At 39.8% G+C, this 18,781-nt stretch overlaps 1 protein-coding gene across 1 annotated transcript in view; it reads left to right on the top strand.

Moving 5' to 3' along the window:
- cdh13 (cadherin 13, H-cadherin (heart)) overlaps window positions 1-18,781 on the top strand; it is a 241,191-nt gene that overhangs the window by 8,161 nt on the left and 214,249 nt on the right. The gene's annotated exons all lie outside the window — the stretch shown is intronic.

Here is an 18,781-nt window from a genome sequence, read left to right as displayed (position 1 = left end):
ATTTTTAATTTGACCATAAATCAAGGTGTGCTTTTGACAAATGACTGTAATTACAGGAAAGGCCATTACTGGTATGGGTATGCAAGTGTGTGTGTGTGTGTGTGTGTGTGTGTGTGTGTGTGTGTGTGTGTGTGTGTGTGTGTGTGTGTGTGTGTGTGTGTGTGTGTTTGTGTGTGGTGACTGGTAGGTGAGTGTGTCCGCGGGTGTTTCTACATACATTATGTTTGTGAATCTGAGCATTGTATACATATACAATACGCGTACAGGGCATTTGGTATTTGTTTGTAACAGGTGATAGTGTGGGTAAGCAGTGAACCAGGAGATAGACTGAATCCACGTGGGGTCCCTGTTGGATCTGGCTCACAGTTACAGTCAGCCTTATATGGGTCAACTTGTGACTGGAAGCTGCTGGTGGTTGTTAGTTAGAAGGGCTGGGAAGGAAGGGTGAGGGAATGATGTTGCAGAAAGAGAAGAGTAAATGGAGGAGAGAAGAGAGAGAGGAACGTGAGGCTGAAGTGGCCGCAAATCCTTTTATGACAGATTTAAAATCATCAGTCACTAAAGAAAATGCTGTGAGAATTCTAAACTACAATAATAAACAGATACGTCATCTGTGGCCTGACTAAAAATGATTTCCAGTGATATCATGCAGTAGAACTTATGATTTAAAAACGAAATAACATTATGATACGGTCAGGTCCATAAATATTTGGACATTGACACAATTTTCATCATTTTGGCTCTGTACACAACCACAATGGATTTGAAATGACACAATCAGACTTTCAGCTTCAATTTGAGGGTATTTACATCCAAATCAGGTGAACGGTGTAGGAATTACAAGACATTTTATACGAGGTCCCTCCGTTTTGAAGGGACCAAAAGTAATTGGACAATTGGCTGATCAGCTGTTCCATGGCCAGGTGTGTGTTATTCCCTCATTATTTAATTAACAAGGAGCAGATAAAAGGTCTAGAGTTCATTTCAAGTGTGTGATTTGCATTTGGAATCTGTTGCTGTCAATTCTCAATATGAAGTCCAAAGAGCTGTCGATATCAGTGAAGCAAGCCATCATTAGGCTGAAGAATCAAAACAAACCCATCAGAGAGATAGCAAAAACATTAGGTGTGGCCAAATCCACTGTTTGGTACATTCTTAAAAAGAAAGAAAGCACTGGTGAGCTCAGCAACACCAAAAGACCCGGAAGACCAAGGAAAACAACTGTGGTTGATGACTGAAGAATTCTTTACCAGGTGAAGAAAAACCCCTTCACAACAGTTGGCCAGATCAAGAACACTCTCCAGGAGGTAGGCGTATCTGTGTCAAAGTCAACAATCAAGAGAAGAATTCACCAGAGTAAATACAGAGGGTTCACCACAAGATGTAAACCATTGGTGAGCCTCAAAAACAGGAAGACCAGATTAGAGTTTGCCAAAAACATCTAAAAAAGCCTGTACAGTTCTGGAACAACATCCTATGGACAGATGAGGCAAAGATCAACTTGGACCAGAATGATGGAAAGAGAAGAGTATGGAGAAGGGAAGGAACTGCTCATGATCCAAAGCATACCCCCTCATCAGTGAAGCATGGTGGTGGTAGTGTTATGGCGTGGGCATGTATGGCTGCCAATGGAACTGGTTCCCTCGTATTTATTGATTATGTGACTGCTGACAAAAGCAGCAGGATGAATTCTGATGTGTTTCAGGCAATATTATCTGCTCATATTCAGCCAAATGCTTCAAAACTCATTGGACGGCGCATCACAGTGCAGATGGACAATGACCCGAAGCATACTGCAAACGCAACCAAAGAGTTTATCAAGGCAAAGAAGTGGAATGTTCTGCAATGGCCAAGTCAATCACCTGACCTAAATCCAATTGAGCATGCATTTCACTTGCTGAAGACAAAGCTGAAGGGAAACTGCCCAAGGAACAAGCAGGAACTGAAGACAGTTGCAGTAGAGGCCTGGCGGAGCATCACCAGGGATGAAACCCATCGGCTGGTGATGTTCCAGACTTCAGGCTGTCATTGACCGCAAAGGATTTGCAACCAAATATTAAAAGTGACAATTTGATAATGATTATGTTACTTTGTCCAATTACTTTTGGTCCCTTCAAAAGGGGGGACCATGTATATAATTTGTTGTAATTGCTACATCGTTCACCTGATTTGGATGTAAATACCCTCAAATTGAAGCTGAACGTCTGCACTCAAAGCACATCTTGATTGTGTCATTTCAAATCCATTGTGGTTGTGTACAGAGCCAAAATGATGAATATTGTGTCAATGTCCAAATATGTATGGACCTGACTGTATATCTATGGGCTTATTCAAAATGCCTTAGCCAAGATTCAATACACTTTTCTCATTTCACTGTTTCCATGGGCATCATGGATTTGCGAGACACATCTGCTGTTCAGCTCTGGTTGATTACAACTTGGGTTTTAACTTTCTTATTTTGTTCATCATGTCTGTTTTTATTAAATTAATTGCTGATATTTGGGAATATGGGGGCATTGCTAAAGAGAAGTCCAAGGGGGAAAGAAACACAAGTAGTCAGGCTATCAAGTTTTAAATTTACTTGGAAGAATTAAGAATTTGAACAGTGAAATGATCCTATTTAATGGTTCCAGTCTGACTAACTGCCCTTCCCGTAGTTGTACACATTAACAGAGTCTGTATTATTGCCACATTATGGGTCACATTTTGTTTACATAGTCTGCTTAACTGTTTGGTGTCTGAGCATTTCAATACTTTTGTTTTCATACTCAATCAAACTTGATAGCTAAAATGTTGTAAACAGATATGATTGCAACTTTAAAGCTGTGAACACAACTCTGAGTTTGTAAATTGAAAAGTGGAAACCATTCTCTAATTCAGTGGTTCTCAAATGGGGGTACGTGTACCCCTGGGGGTACGTGAAGGCACTCCAGGGGGTACGTGAGATTTTTAAAAAATATATTTAAAATTAGCATCCATTCAAAAATCCTTTAAAAATTGTTATTTAATAAATATTCAATAAAATATAAGTGTAAGTTCATAAACTGAATTTAATGCAACAATGCAATCGTCAGTGTTGACAGTTTAATAAATCAGACACTGATGGCGCTTAGTATTACATCTTTTTTTCAACCAAAAATGCTTTGCGCTGGTTAGGGGGTACTTGGCTAAAAAAGTATTTCACAGGGGGTACATCACTGAAAAAAGGTTGAGAACCACTGCTCTAATTACACATCCAGCACATATGAAGCAAGATTATCATCATTTAGAGACATGTGTCTGGCCAATTGATGAACAAATGTCCAACATGCACTATGTTTTGCTCGCCACTAACTCCCGAGGGAAATAATTGTCTCTTAGCGACTATGTGTTCCACAATGTTCACTATCTAGCTTTTAACTCTGTCTTTGTGCCATTTTGATCTTTTTAGAGCTTTTTTCTCTGTAAACAGATGCCTGCTGCGTACAAGAACAAAGCTATGAGAGGGGTGAAAGCAAATCAAAACTGTTAAATTGTGGGCGGTAAAAAAAAAACACACAAAAATAAAACATTAATTAGATTTCTCTTCATAAGAAAAAAACACCTGCAGTCATGAATAAGAAGGCACCAAATCAGCACATGTTTGAGTGATGTACCAAACATTAGTTGACTGGTATTGATGATAAAAGTTTGTTTTCTTCCCTTGCTTATACTTACGATATTGATTTTCATCTTGTCTGACATTCAGATGGATATCTCACCTTTCTGTCAGCACACCTGCTGCTCAATGTGAATTGGCATCGTGGTCAACTGGCGCACACACCGGCACCAGCGGCCCTGTAGAGGCTGCAATCACAGGGCATCAGGGGCACAGATAAAGTAGTGCCAAGACCTCATCTGCAATCACGCTGCGATTGGCAATCGTTTGACAGACTATCTCTCTCTCTCTCTCTATTGCTTTCTCTTATGTTTCCGTCCTCTATCTACCCCCCCGAAGAAGCTCACTCTTGCTTCCTTCCTTATACTCGTGTGTCGTCTCCTTCTAACCTACTTAACCGGGGAAGAAATTTACATTTCTGATGCAAATTGCGTTACATCTGCTCGCAGGTCTAACAAACATCATTCACAGCACTCCTAGAATAGAAAATAAACGCCACATGTTTAATTCAATGCGGGCTGTTCACTAAGAGGGTGTTCATCAATTAGTAACATGATGTTTTTAATTGCAGCTTCGGAGGACTTCAGGGAGCAGCCTTTTTGGCAAGCAGATCCAAACTGTCAAGATTAATATTCCATTATTCTGACCAGACGTTGGCACATCTTGATACTGAAAGATAGTGATGTCTTGAAACGATGAGAGGCCGCAGTCAATCAGAGCATTTTGCCTCAGACTGGAACCTGCCAAAAGGCATCTTGTAGATATGTATCATCAGTTTATGTCCACCATCTGACTAGAAACATCCATTCATATTCATAAAGGTGCAAATGTCGGCTTTAACACTTTTCACTATTACCCTGCTGATATGGTGATGAATCCAACCTCCTCAAGCTTTTGATAGCTCTGATTTAACTTCATTTTAATGCTCATGTATGCATTTCCTAAAAGCCCAAATGGTTCTTCCAGCAGAATCTTCACTGCTGCTCTGATTCTTTGAGAGCTCCCTCAGAGCCTTAACCGCCTGTATAACCATTTGCATAAAATGGCGAATTCATTGTTGTAGTGTAAGTGTCTGTGATTGAACCAGCCATTTACAGTGTTACCTTTCAATTTACTGCTTAGCATTTGTGTGATCCATTATTTTGCCTACTGCCATGCAGCTGTGCAGTCTGACTGGCATCAACTGTTTGCAGATTTTGAGAATTCACATTATTCCATCCCCTGTTGTGGGACATATCTGATGCTACTGTGTTTTTCTTTTTCCCCTTTTTCAAATATTTCACATACAGTTCAGTCGGCTCTGCAGGCAAAAGAGAGAAAGCCATAAGAGTCACTGGTGCTGGCTGTTTCTTGGATATCAAACGCGCATGGGATTCATTCGATATATCTCAGAATAGAGGGTTACTTCTCTTTGGTCATTGGAAACATTCCCACAACAGAATATTTTTCCACCGCAATGTTTAAAAGGAGGTTTATTGCGCTATTGCATTAACTTCTCATGCAGTGTTTTCCTCATATAATCTGTGTTTTAATTAATGAGTTTGTAAACAAGACTTGCTTCTAGTCTTCCAGCCTAAAGTTTTGATATTGTTTTGACCATGTTTAGAATTATTTTCAGTACAGCATTATCTTGGATGCGGATAAGCCATTAGCTTGATAGACTGGTCTAGAGCTGATCTAGTCATTTACAATCTACATGGTCTACTCTAGGAGGGAAACAAGTACTGTCCTCTCAGAAACTTTGAATTTAGCTCTGGTTTTGTGCTGGGATCGTTTTTTGCTGCACTCAGGAGATCAATTTGTCCAGACGGCTTCACTGAGTTCCTATAAAACTCTTTAGAAGGACTGCATACTACGTCAATAGCACTTTCCTGGTGTGACAGTTTTTGAGGAACCGATCAGATATGGTTTCATTTCTATAAGCATCAGCAAGATTGCATTTGTTTCTTTTTCTTTTGATGATGAAAAGATTTCTCAATAGCTTTGTGCTGCCATTGTACTTTCTCTTCTCTAAACTATACTGCACATGCACTTTGAGGATTCGGGACTCAACGCTTTGGTTTCCATTAGGTATTTAGTTCCAGCATGCTATGTTAAGATCCCTATCACATAATAATGAGATACATCATAATTAATGCAATTGCTGAAATATGCTCCCCCCCCCCCCAAAAAAAAAAAAATCTTAAATAAAACAACTAATTAAGAATTAGGACCAGAAGGCTTGAAAGACAGCAGAAATTCATCCTAACTGTCAATATAAAACCTTAAACTTTAATTTAAATAGTAAATAAGAAAAACTCTCTCAGTGTAAGGGTTATCAATCAACTATTATGTGTTTTGTTTCATGCACAGTGTTTCACAGACACAGCAACTTTTCTTTTGTTCAATTGTTTTGGATGTTTATAACTTTATTATCCCAATATACTATTTTTTGGAAGTTTTTTTGCCTTATTTTGATAGTGATATTAGATATACTTATTATGCAACAGACATCAATAATGTGCTTTAAGAGGGAGTTCAATTATTTAGTAAACGTGTTAACCGCACAGATATTTGATGCCCCAAAGATATCATTAATTCATAATGCAGTTGAACAATACACTATAAATCTAATAGCTTATTTTACCTTTAACAGTAAAATAATGTTTTGTTTTTGCTGGTAAAGAGACACCTTTGTTCCTCAATTTGATGATTTTATTGGGGTGTCATTTGTCTCATACTGAACATTCGGAAAGGGATGTAATTATTCCGTGTACTTTATTAAAAGATTATCAAGCTGATTTTATTTCATCACATAATTAGGGTTGTCACTTTATCACCGAAATGAAATGTTCCCAAGCTCTGTACTTACATGGTCTGTGTAGGTAGTGAATGTCTGCGCTTGTGTGTGAGTTTGCAATTGTAACACTGCGTGAGAGTATTTGGTTGTTTCCTCCATTTGGAGTTATGTTTATAGTCTATAAACATGGATTTTGTCGGTAGCAGCTGCGGAGGAGAGCCATCAAACGAGCCACCGAGTTCTCTTTCTTTTATCGTCACGAACAAACCATCCACACGAGTATCTGAACCTCATTATTTTATAGCCCTCGTTCCATACATTCCCTGTATATTTATATTCCATGTTACAAAAAGTATTACTCTAATTATGAGCTGGGAGGAGCTCTTATAGTGACAGGCCATAGACAGCCGTTATTTTAGAATATCTGTTCCTTCATGATAAGACCACAAACATGTGAAACCAGGCCAATCCCTGAGTTTTTCCTTTTCAAAAAGAATACAGGTGTCATTCAGAATTGGAAATGCTTTTGGTTCATTTTTACATTTTCATGCTCCTTCTTTGGGTCAAACCTGACCTACTTAATAAGCGGCCTAATAATCTCACTGAGAAAGTAAAGGCAGCTCACTGACATTCAAATGATATGACACCAAGTTATAAAAACATTATTTAATGGTCTTCAATGACATATTAAAAGATCACATAAAACAGATTATTATATTATTTATGTTTGGCGCTTAATTAAAAGACATGTCAAGTAACTGCAAATAATAAAATGAAAGCACTAAAATATTAATATTCTTGTTTCCATGATCTATTTTCAGACTCTTTCTGTTTTTCCTCAGTTGACCTTATGCTTCACATTTTGGTATTAGAGCGAGTAAAAATAAATGAATAGTCTAGTAAACAAGATATTCCTACAAAAAGATAAAACATCACTATTCTTGATTACTCCTTCCACCTCCATATCTATGTCTATCTCCATATCTCCATATAAATACAGTACATAAAATATCAATATAATGCTCAACATAATGGAATATAAAGTATGTCTGAAACATGTTTGTGCTTTCCAGAGTGGAGATTCAGGATTGCCTCTGATGGTTTCATTTGGATGATTTCATTTGTGGGACATTCGTTTCAGTTTTTCTAATCAAATCGAAGAGTCTAAAATACTATTTGGTCTAAATGCAAGCACTGCCATGACATTGAACAAGGTCATAGCAGGAAAAAAAATATGTAACAGAAAACAGCAGCATCTTAAACTGCATGGATTCTGTGTAGATGCTGAAATGCAGACGGTTTATCTCTCAAACCCCCAAATCCTTGATGGTGCACTTTTGACTGCACCAACAAAGGCTACACCTCAACAAGACCTTCGACCAGACGTGTCAAGTGAACTGTGAACTCTCTCGCTGAGGAGATAATGATGGCTGCTGTCGTACTGTGAAGTGACACAACTACTTTGTGTCAAAAGTTTAGTTCTCACCCCCGTATGCTACTTCCCCCATCTTTGGCTCTTGGCCCTGAGCCCAGCATGGCTCCTCTTGAGTGGCCAGGGAAAGTGCTGACTAACTTGGCCGGAGCCTCGGGGGCTCAACCTGGGTGTTGCTGGCTTCCTGAAAGCCTATCGATCTGCCTGAATGCTTGAATGCCTTGCTGGGTGCCTGTGCGTTGCTGGATGTCGGCCTGTGTGTTAAATTACGTTTCCTTATGGATTTCTGTGCTTTGGACCATCTGTGTGTGTGTGTGTGTGGCACGCTCGTGTGTGTTTTCAGTATCCCTGTGTGTGTGTTTGTGGTGCCAAGGTGTTTGATTGACAGGTTGGGGTGTTACTGCAGTTGGCGGGAAGTTTTCATCTCGTTTTTTCTGCTTGGCTGTTAAATGGGTTGGCAAATATCTCCTCGTCTGTGTTGGCAGAATAGACCTTTAAAAAAAAAGAAGCCATGACCTTGTTAGCCCGTATGCTACAGGTGCACTGGTGCTTTTAGCTGCTCAGTGAGCACAGCATGTATTATTGAAGAGGCATAGGCTACAGCGTTTATATAATTCATATACGATCACAGGTCTGATCTCTGTGCCATCTGGACTTATCTGATAGATGCACAGGCCCACTCACAAACCTTGCACCTGCATCTAAGACTAAGACAGTACTCAGACTGTCCCCGTTGGCCACACTTAGAGCTCCAGTAAAGGCTACCTATTCCAAAATCACAGTTGGCGTGCTCATCAGGACTGTGTGTGGAATTGCCAGTATACTCTCTAGGACTGGGGGGGTCTGTACTCCCGAGCCACAGGATGGAGTCGGTGATGGCTGAAATAATCATGACAGTGAAACCCAAAATGAAGAACACCATCTGTTACAGCTAAAAGGCTAACACAGAAGGAGAACAAATATTTATAACCAACCCGACATATTTGTGTCTGTAAGAAAACACTGTATTTGTTTGTTCTTACATATTACCTGTGAAAATGCATCAATTTCAATGTCAACCACACCATACTGTGAGTGAACGCCCCAAGCATTGGGCCCTAGCATTGGGCCCTAGCAGTGGTAAATAACTTAATCATAACGATAATACGATTTTTAATAATATAGCACTAAGTGTGTGAGGGTAGTAGGCCGCAACGGCACTGCCCTGTTTGCATAAGCACATCACATCATCTGGATCATATCAGCAGGGATCAAATCATCATAATAATGTCTACACAGAACGAAGAAGCAGGTACAGCACTGGCACGCTACATGCATTAACTCTTTCTTGCCAGGGTGCAGTGAATTATTTATTTTGTCATTCCAGTTTAACATCAGAACACAAGGAAATGTCAGTAAAGCCCTCAAGCACTTTCTTCAAGTCTGCGCTGCAGACTTGAAGAAAGTGTGTATAAAAGGCTCAAATAAGTCCTCGCAGCAGCCCTCAAGCACTGTCACAGCAGGACGGCCCGGAGCACTTCTGGACTCACTTGGAAGAGCGTCAAGGTCTTTCAGTATAGACATTGGGACCGGGCCATAGACATGCACTTATTAACATGGAAATCATATTTTACATATATTGTTCAAAGTCTGTTTAAGGTTATCCCAACAGTTTTAAATACAGATTCAGGGAAGCGGGGCCTTGAGTGGTCAGCATGTGGAACAAGCAGAAACAAAATATAATATTTATAGCTCGGGTACATTTAGAAGTCAACTGAGGGCGCAGCACTGCTGCAGTAGTCAACGAGTGGTGATCGACACTCTTTCTGTGACTCAGAGCTTTCTCTGTTGCTCCTGTAGCGCCAGATGGTCACTAAATTGCAATCATATGTTTCAAAGGATACGAAGTGACTCTTGACATCTAGAATTTATTTTGGCTCTGAGTTCTGAATTATTATTTAAGGGCTGATGTCCAAACTGTGTCACAGACAACGAACCGTTTTCACACGTTATCCTGTGTTTCCCTTCAGGACATTTGTCATCTTTTCATAGCCATTGATGGTAGATTATCTGCGGCTTATTGATCAGCTGACTATTATCACGACATGTGCCTCAGTGATTGATTGTCTGGCTGGTTTGCTGATACATCAATGGAATAGTAAGTCTATTTAAAAAATTTAAAAAATTGAGATCACTGACAGCCTCACTAGAAGTCCGGCAGAGTAGTTTTGGGATCATGGGGTTTATTGTACTTGCATCATGAATGACTGACTAGATCTTCAGTTTTCAGATTTCTTGCTCTGAATATTATCTCATAATTACTGTTTTTATAATAATGGAGGGATATTCTGTTACTACTCAGTCTGGAACTGAACCACCCTCTTGTCTTTGTATGACTGAAGCGATGATTCTCCTTTTTGCCAGGCTATCTTACTATCATCAGCGGGCATTCCATCTCTGCCCTGGCCCTCTTAAACGGAGCACTTTGAGCTGCGACTGACAAACAAATACTGTGTGATTGAAGTTGGTTACTGTGCTGGAATAAACCCTCACTGACTCCCCTCAGATCTGTTACTGTGGTTAACCTTGTCAAGCAAGGCTTCGGGGGATCTCAATCGCATAGATATGCTGATGCATTTTCATTTATGTTTTCACATAAAAAACGGCTGAGGAGTGTTATGATGGCTTTTGGAATAGAAATTTAAATGAATTCATATTTTAAGCAGGTGTAACCTTGAAACAGGCAACTTCAAAGACCAAGCCTGTGGGCCTAAACATTTCCAGCTTGCGTGGAGACAGCAAGATGTTTACCGATGCTGTCAGTGTGTTATGTATGCATGTTATTTACTGTGAATAACCTTGAACGGTATATATTTTTAGCTGATGGGCTGACTCTCTCACTGATGGAGTACATTAATCCATTCATTAGATGCAAGTGAACATTGTTTGCCCGTGTTTACCTTTTCTACTGTACCTTCTTAACGCCAGTCGCTGAGAATCGCTAGCAAGTTCACTCAATTAAATCCTGCACCCGATAAGACACTTACTGCACATCAAGGCATATGTAAGATACATGCTTTTTTTCTGTCAGGGATGCGGAAAAGTGGAATCTCTATCATTATGTGCCTCAGACCTCTTTATAAAGTGCTACTGGTAATAATGAGAGTCTGATTTTGTGGGTTTTGTCTTCCGTTTGAGATGTAACTGCCAGAGAGCGACGGAGAGGAGTCTGCCTGCCACTTGTTTTGCATCCTGATGTGTGACGAGTGATTATAAACAAAAGTGCTGCAGCCCGTCGGGGAAATACACATTGTAATTATGGTAGAGAAAAGCTGCTCAGAAAACCTTGTTAAAATCTAATAAGCCCAAGGTTCTTTTCTTGTTTGCCTTGTTTTGTCAAGGCTGAGTCTTATGATTGCAAATATCCAAAATTAAATAAAACTGGGAGAAAACCAAAAACAGACAGTAAAGTAGACCAACTCTTATGATTGCCAATGCACACTGTTTAGGAATTACCCTCTGCAATTTAGCATGTCATGGCTCTGGCAGGGAAGCCACAGCATCTGGAGCAATGCTCATATCTGCTGCCCAATCGTGATGCAGCTGCAAATCCACCTGTGCTTCACATATATCGCAACATCTGGCCAAAACTAAGAAGCAGGGCTGAAGCATGCTGCGGCAATGGTGGTCCGTCAGTCCAAATTTTTGCTTGTGAATGAAATATCTCAACAACTATCGGATGATGGAATGATGATTGCCATGTTTCTTTTACAGACATGGTTTCCAGAGAATTCATTTTCATGACTTGGTGATCCCCTGACTTTTTCCGTTGTACGGCGAGCAGTTGAAATGTTTCATTAATTCTGTGAAATATCTGAACATCTACTAGATGTATTTGGCCAACAATGTGTATAGACATTAAGGCCTCCCAGAAGGTAAACCATAATGACTTCGGTGAAGTTGACATTTTTTGGCCGGGCTATTTGCTGGCTACACTGAAGCCCAGAAATATAGCTCCTTGCCCCCATGAGGCTTATCCATCGTTAGATCAAACACCAATGTTTTCCGAGATTGAAACTTTAACGACTTTGGTGAGCCCCTTTAATTTGTCCAACCCTTTGCTTTACGACCAAATACCTGCTGAACAAATCACCTTGGAATAATCGTCAGCTGTACTTTGAGTTGAATGCTAAACAGCAAATGTTAGCATGCTAGCGCCTAAACCTGTTAAATCATTATGTTAGCATTGTGTTAGTGAGCATGTTAGCATGCTGATGTCATAGCATTCAGCTTGACGCAGCTCTGTGCCTGAGTACAGCCTCACAGAGCCACTAGCATGGCTGTAGACTCTTGGGTGATGATGAGACAATAAAGATGTTTGGCAGTCTTGGCTAAAATGAGATTTGAACACTAAGTACTAGTCAAACTGTTGGACTGTATCTGTTCATGTTGTGCTGATTTAGTATCAATTATGCCTGATAAGTCCTCTGGTGTCAGCTTTTGAATGGAACCCATAATAAAGTCGTATGAGGCTAGTATGGTTCATTATGGTGTGTGTGTGTGTGTGTGTGTGTGTGTGTGTGTGTGTGTGTGTGTGTGTGTGTGTGTGTGTGTGTGTGTGTGTGGACTGGCGACAGTGTCCTGGCCTTCCTGGCCTGGTAAGGAGTGTGATAACAAGTAGAGGATCACCCTGAGCCTGGAGTGAGAGAGCTCAGAGCACCCTGCTGGCCCTTATTATTTCATCATAATTACTCCCTCTTTATCTCACTCGCTCTCCCATTTCTCTTCTGTCTCTTTTTCACTGCTTTACAGTAGCAGAAAGAGACCCACCTAGAGACGGAGAGCAGACTAAAACTGTAGCCTACATAATGAAACTTCTCTGTTTTTTGAGTGTGACAACAAGAATCCTCACGGATCAGTGTAACAAACCCAACCATCAGATCACTTCTTAACCAGCTGCTGTATTTAGCACAACACAAAACACAACCTTTTCATGTACATGGTAAAATATGGTGATTTTGATTCAAATAAGACTGCTGTGGTACCAGATAGCTTCAACTGTGCACAGCTGGTAGAATGACTTCAACTCAGTTGGTAAACTGTAAGTGACTGATCTATTTTGTAAGTGCCAGCTTATCATAATCAGCTTTTGCACATTTCTAAGCTGGTGATTCAACACAATCTCTGAACCTCAAGTAAATCATTTCAAGAACGTCACTGCCGCACAGTGTAACTTCTCTACTATTTTGATTCCATTGTAGTGCGAAATAAAAAATAAATAAAACTCTAACAAAGGTAATCTTTTTTTCTGAAAGCATTAGTTGACAGTGACATTTATAGCCCTGCTATTTGTAAGAACACTCAAGGGGCACATAATGTGTTATAATTAGATAGCTGTTTTTGTGAGCTGAAATGAGTGGTTCACTGTAAAAGAAAACAACAACACAAAAAAACAATGAATGTCAAATAATAATAATAATAAGGGACTGTGTCTCATTATACTCAAAGATGCTTGTTCTTGTCAGAACTTTTGTTTAAAACTTTGAAAAAGTGAACTAACATCATCAACATAATGTTAAAAGGTTAGTGTTGATATGTGAAAGACTTCTGTGTATTGTGTTGCAGAGATATTAACTGAACACACATGCTAACCGACTAGCCATGGCTCATCCTGTCTTATAACACCACTTGTTTCTCGAAAGGCAATATTGCTACTTTGTTTATTGGATTTAATCCAAAGTGGCAGAAATTAGAAAACAGCACTCACCTTCGTCTCTGGGAGGCTGCTTTGCTACCGAAGACCTGTCAATCACAAGGTTGCCAAGCCCCAAAGCATACCCTGCTTTATTGTTTATTTTACCCAAATGGTGCCATCATTTAAAGTTGACCTATTTATTATACCATTACTCTTTGATTATTATTTTTTTTTTTACTTGTTTTGTTTTTACTGATGTCTCTTGTTTTACTCCCCGCTTTGCTGCTGTAATCGTGCACATTTCCCTGCTATCTTTGTAAATTGACATCCAACTGTCTTGAAAAAAGAGTTTGCATGTGTCAGCGTGGGTTCTCTCCGGGTTCTCCGGCTTCCTCCCACAGTCCAAAGACATGCAGCTTAGGTTAGCATGCTCACCTGACCATAACAGTCCTCATAAGGTCTCCCAGTGATGCTGTCTCAGTTCAGAAAGTAACTGTACTTTCATTGGCTTTAGTCACCGGTGCTTTGGACAGCGCTATTCATCAAAGCATGATCAAGGGCCCTAGAACACACACACAGACACAGACACACACACACACACACACACACACACACACACACACACACACACACACACACACACACACAGACACAGACACACACACATCTGACATGATGGGATTGGTTGGAGTGGCAGTAAAGGTGGAGGTTGGGGGTCTTAATCATCTGTTTAATCCAAGATGAAAGATTCTGCCCTCAGGACTCCCTAGTTGGCAAAATCCTTCAAGCTGTTATCTTTGAACCTAAAAAGCCAGAGCCTTGTTACCACTGACTCCCAATAACCGGTGTTACACAATGCGCTGTGATAGGAAACTGCATTTCAGGGTATAAATACATTTTTCAAAAGGCAGCTCCTTCTCTAATGCCAAGTGATTATTTGAGAACAGTGTTCTCCTGAGCCTTTTCTACGAGGCTGAGCACAAGCCGTCTGGTTTGACACGGCAGCTATCAGCTCAAACACACCCGTGCTGCCACCTTTGAGATTACTCCTCTGATTCCCATCTCTCCCATCATGGAGACTTGACATTTAGTTACAAGACAGAAAATTGTCTTCAAAACACCTCAAAGGAAAACTTTAGTGCCTGACAGAGGAGGGGGAGAAATCCAATTTATGTGGCTGACAAAGTGGAGCCAATGTAAATACGCTCGGATAATGTTAGATGTCAACAAGTTATGCTTCATCGTTGAGAGGGAGGACATCTAAAGCTTTTTTGTTTTCATTCTCTCTAGGACATCTTGTCATGTTTGATCTCAGAGGTATCTGACATGGCGATGAGCAAAATGTATATTTATTATTTTGAGTATACAGAGAAAGTTATGCAATTAACTAATTAACTAGCACTTCCCTGGTTGACAGTTTTGTGTAATTTCTAAAACCAAAAATGTGCAGATTCTTAGTTTGTTCTCTAAATGAAATTATTCATTGAGAAGTCTGAATTTTATTCTCAGTCATACAATCCCTACAAAATGTGGTGAATTTATTTTTTTCTCTCTAAAGGCTTTAATGACAACTTTAAAGTGTTGTTTTTGTTGCCAAGAAAGACGATCGAGTGATCAAGCCTTAAGTAACCAAGGGCCTTGGTGACCGAGTTTCTGGAAGATTTTGCTATTCACAGGCTCCACGGGAGGTTTTTTGGCCTGAAAGGAGCTTGAATGTCAAACTTGAGGAAAAAGTTGAACACCCCCACTCACCCACCCTCCTCCTCTTCATCCTCCTCCTCCTCCTCTTGAGTCATCAGTGAGGGAATTTGGGGACCCTAATCCATGTCGCGCGCAGTTATTTTAACCCTGAGCCAGCACTCCGAAGAAAAGGAAGTGGGTGCGCGGCGGTGCTGGTGCTGGTGAGCGGTCTAAATTGCGTTCTGTCATTGTCGCCTGACTTCAAAGCTGCCTGCTCACCATGATCTCTGCTGAAATCCCCCAAAACCTGACAACATTAGAATACCATCAAACACTCTCTGGCTGCCTTTGAAATGCCACTGACACTGTTTGGCGCCGCAATTTGCGGGCTCTAAAGAGCGCACCCATGTTATTGAAATAAATCTGAGGCTCGTAATGGGAATGGAAATTAACACATCTTTCATGCTCGGGCTTAGAAGTGAGAGTTGAATATTGAGATGGAGCTTTGTTTCCCTGGAGAGCAGGTTGTTGACTTTGTAGCTCTCCCTCATTGTCTATTGTACCAATGCCTTTCCTGTGATTTCTTTTTTTTTTTTTTTTTTACTTCCCCTTCTTTTTTTACTCCCCTCCTCTATTCTTCACTCTGGTATTCTGTTCTCATCCTCATCCAGATGGCAGAGAACGATTCTGTCCAGAGGGGAGATTTTGCAATATCTGCAGTGAGATAGATAAAAAAAAAAAAGAAGCCAGACTAAACAGTCACAAAGGTTAAGTGTACTAAATGAGTACTTTGATAGACTTCAGTCTATTGATTTTATAGTCCTAACCGTAGACTTTTTCCCATTTCACTTTGTGCTGGTGTGATGGTAGATAGACGTGTACAGATTGATGCGTTTAAGTCAGACACACAGCCATAGCTTCTACAAGGTAAATTGGTGGGGAGGGTGGATGAGTAAGAAGACAAGAGAATCAATGTAACTAGGGGGTAGACTCTTCCCAGCAATATTGCATCTGCTTTAGCTGAGAAACATGAACACTCTCAGAAGTGAAACATTATGTGTCAGTTGTGTAGTTGTTTGCCATTAACTTCAGCTACTGTATGATTATCTGTATGCATTCGGACTGCCAGTTATAAAGTCTGGATTACAGTGAGGGTTGTGCTTCCTAGTAAGCACATCATTCCTTAAATTAGGATATGAGATACTGTTTCAAATGAACTAATGAAGTGTCTGCCTGGTATGAAGCTAGTGTTTGTCATATGGTGGCAACTTGTTTAAAATGACTATAATAGTGGCGCCTATAATGGATTATTGGATTATTAGCATGACTACATTATTAATTTGTTTGTGCATTAGAAAAGAACATATTCTCCAAGACTGCCGTATACACACATACACAACACACATGTATATGCTTTCATATGTGTCCCTTTAAATAAAAAAACCTGCAACAGAAGTGGGAAGCTGATTAATTCCCCTAAAAAACTCAAATTATATGAATAATATTTAGTAATTATTTATACAAATTTTCAATTTGAAATTCTTTAGTACTGGTTGATTGAACAACAATAGTGGTTACTGCTGGTAGCAGCAAGTGCAGTTTAATACTATATTTGCCATAATTCTGTAGACATCACATAATCCCAGAGCAGCAACTTTGTCAGTAATAAAACCAGAAAGCAAATGTTGTATCTGTGTGCACCACAGCCAAACAAACGATTTCATAAAACTAAAGAAATATCAGTCAGTAGTTGATTTTTTTTTTCCCATCATGCAATCAGATTTCATTCTGCACACCACGAAAGTAGTTTTCCCACACAACAGCAGGGAACAATAAAGTTGATTGCCTTGCTGAAAAGTGTGAGTTGTGCAGCCGGTTTCCTGCATCTTTTCATCTAACAGCCCACTGTGGCCGCTCCCTCTTTTTCCATGACTCACTGCAATACTGAAAACAGATTAAGAAAAGACCATGTCTTGTTTTGTTGATGCCTTTTTTTGATGAGCAATCACTGTCAGCTCTGACCTCAGAGAAAAATACATCAGGTTTCCGGTCTTTTATCACAATAAAAGCTTTGCGGCCTTATAGAAGTTCAGTACTGTCAATATGAAGCAGCAGCAGTGGGACATGTTGGGTTTGCATAAGCATTAACTAAATACTGCTTTGATACTGAAAGTAAACACCAACAGTGAGACTGATATCAATTAGATTAAATTAAAAACAGGACACTGGATTACAAGCTTGGATCTTTTCTTGTTAAATCTGTTTATGAAAATACATAGGTAATTTGAATCCTTCATGGAAAACATGGACACTGCCACTAACAACTACAGTACCAAAAGGTAGTTACAGAATTAATATTGATGCTATGGCTATGGTTGAAATATGTAAAATAAATTAACTTAATAATGAAAAAAAGGTTTTGATATTGACTTTGATTTAGTGAAAATCTTAAAGCTAAAGTTGGTAATCCTCAGAAACATCAAGAGTACGCTAGATATTAAAAAGGTCCAACCAAAAACCCAGCCCTGTGTTGCCAGCTCTTTTTCCAATGAAGTAGTTTGCAGCGCTAGATCCAAAAGAAGCTAAATCTAGCAAAAATGTTGCCGACTCTTCAACACTGACAGCCCGTCCCTTCAGGCCACCCTCCAAAGCCACTGCCCCAATCATTATTACCATCATGGCCGTTGTTAGTACTCACAGCTGTCAAGCCAACAGCTTGTGGAAGACTCCGGTGAATCACATTGAGAGCACATGCAGAGTGTGCGCAGGTAGACAGGCAGGTAGCCTTTAATCTTGGCCGAATTAAATAGTTGGACAGGCTCATTACAGTCCTGCAACAGAGACAGATACCAGTTTTTTTTCTCTTTTTTTCTGTGAGCATTTGATTTATTGATTGCTGTCGGGATTTAATGAGAACCATTTTTTTCAACTAATTTGAAAGAAAATATAGCCCAAAGAAAAAGTAGAGCCCAAAGTAATATGTAAAAAATGAAAAATATGTTCACAATTGATACATTTTACAAATGCAAACATTTGTGACACCTTTTATTATTTATCCTTCATTTTTATTAGAAACAAACTGTTGCTGCAGCTTACTCAATATGTTTATTACTTTGTGTAACTAGATTTCTATGGCGATAATTATAATACATTGTATTTGTAAGGTAGTGGGGATGCAACAACTCCACATCTAGGCAGTTACAGGTTGTAGGTTTCAACTTTTAATGAGCTGGCTCAGCAGAGAAGGTGCACAGCCTTTGCACTTGAGATGGGAGCTGTGCTTTATTTTCAGAGAGGCACAACTGATCCACAAGGTATCTCATGAATATCTGCTCAAATCTGAATCCAGTCCTTCCTCAGAAAGATGGCCTCTCAATGTGAATCTTTTGTGAAGGGGTTTCGTTCTGCTGGTTATGTTAAGCTGAAAGCATGGCATCCATAATTGATGAGTCGTGTAGGGCATTGTCTTGACAGTCCTGCTCTGTTCTTTTCCCAGTGGAGTGGAGAAACATAATATTTTCCCATCTAGATTTGTCCTTGCTGTTACGATGAAGTAATACTTTGTGTAGACTTGGTAAC

This window comes from Anoplopoma fimbria, chromosome 19, assembly GCF_027596085.1.
Source record: "Anoplopoma fimbria isolate UVic2021 breed Golden Eagle Sablefish chromosome 19, Afim_UVic_2022, whole genome shotgun sequence".
Taxonomy (NCBI): domain Eukaryota; kingdom Metazoa; phylum Chordata; class Actinopteri; order Perciformes; family Anoplopomatidae; genus Anoplopoma; species Anoplopoma fimbria.
The sequence above is the reverse complement of the archived record's forward strand: the minus strand, read 5'-3'. Positions and strand labels throughout refer to the sequence as shown.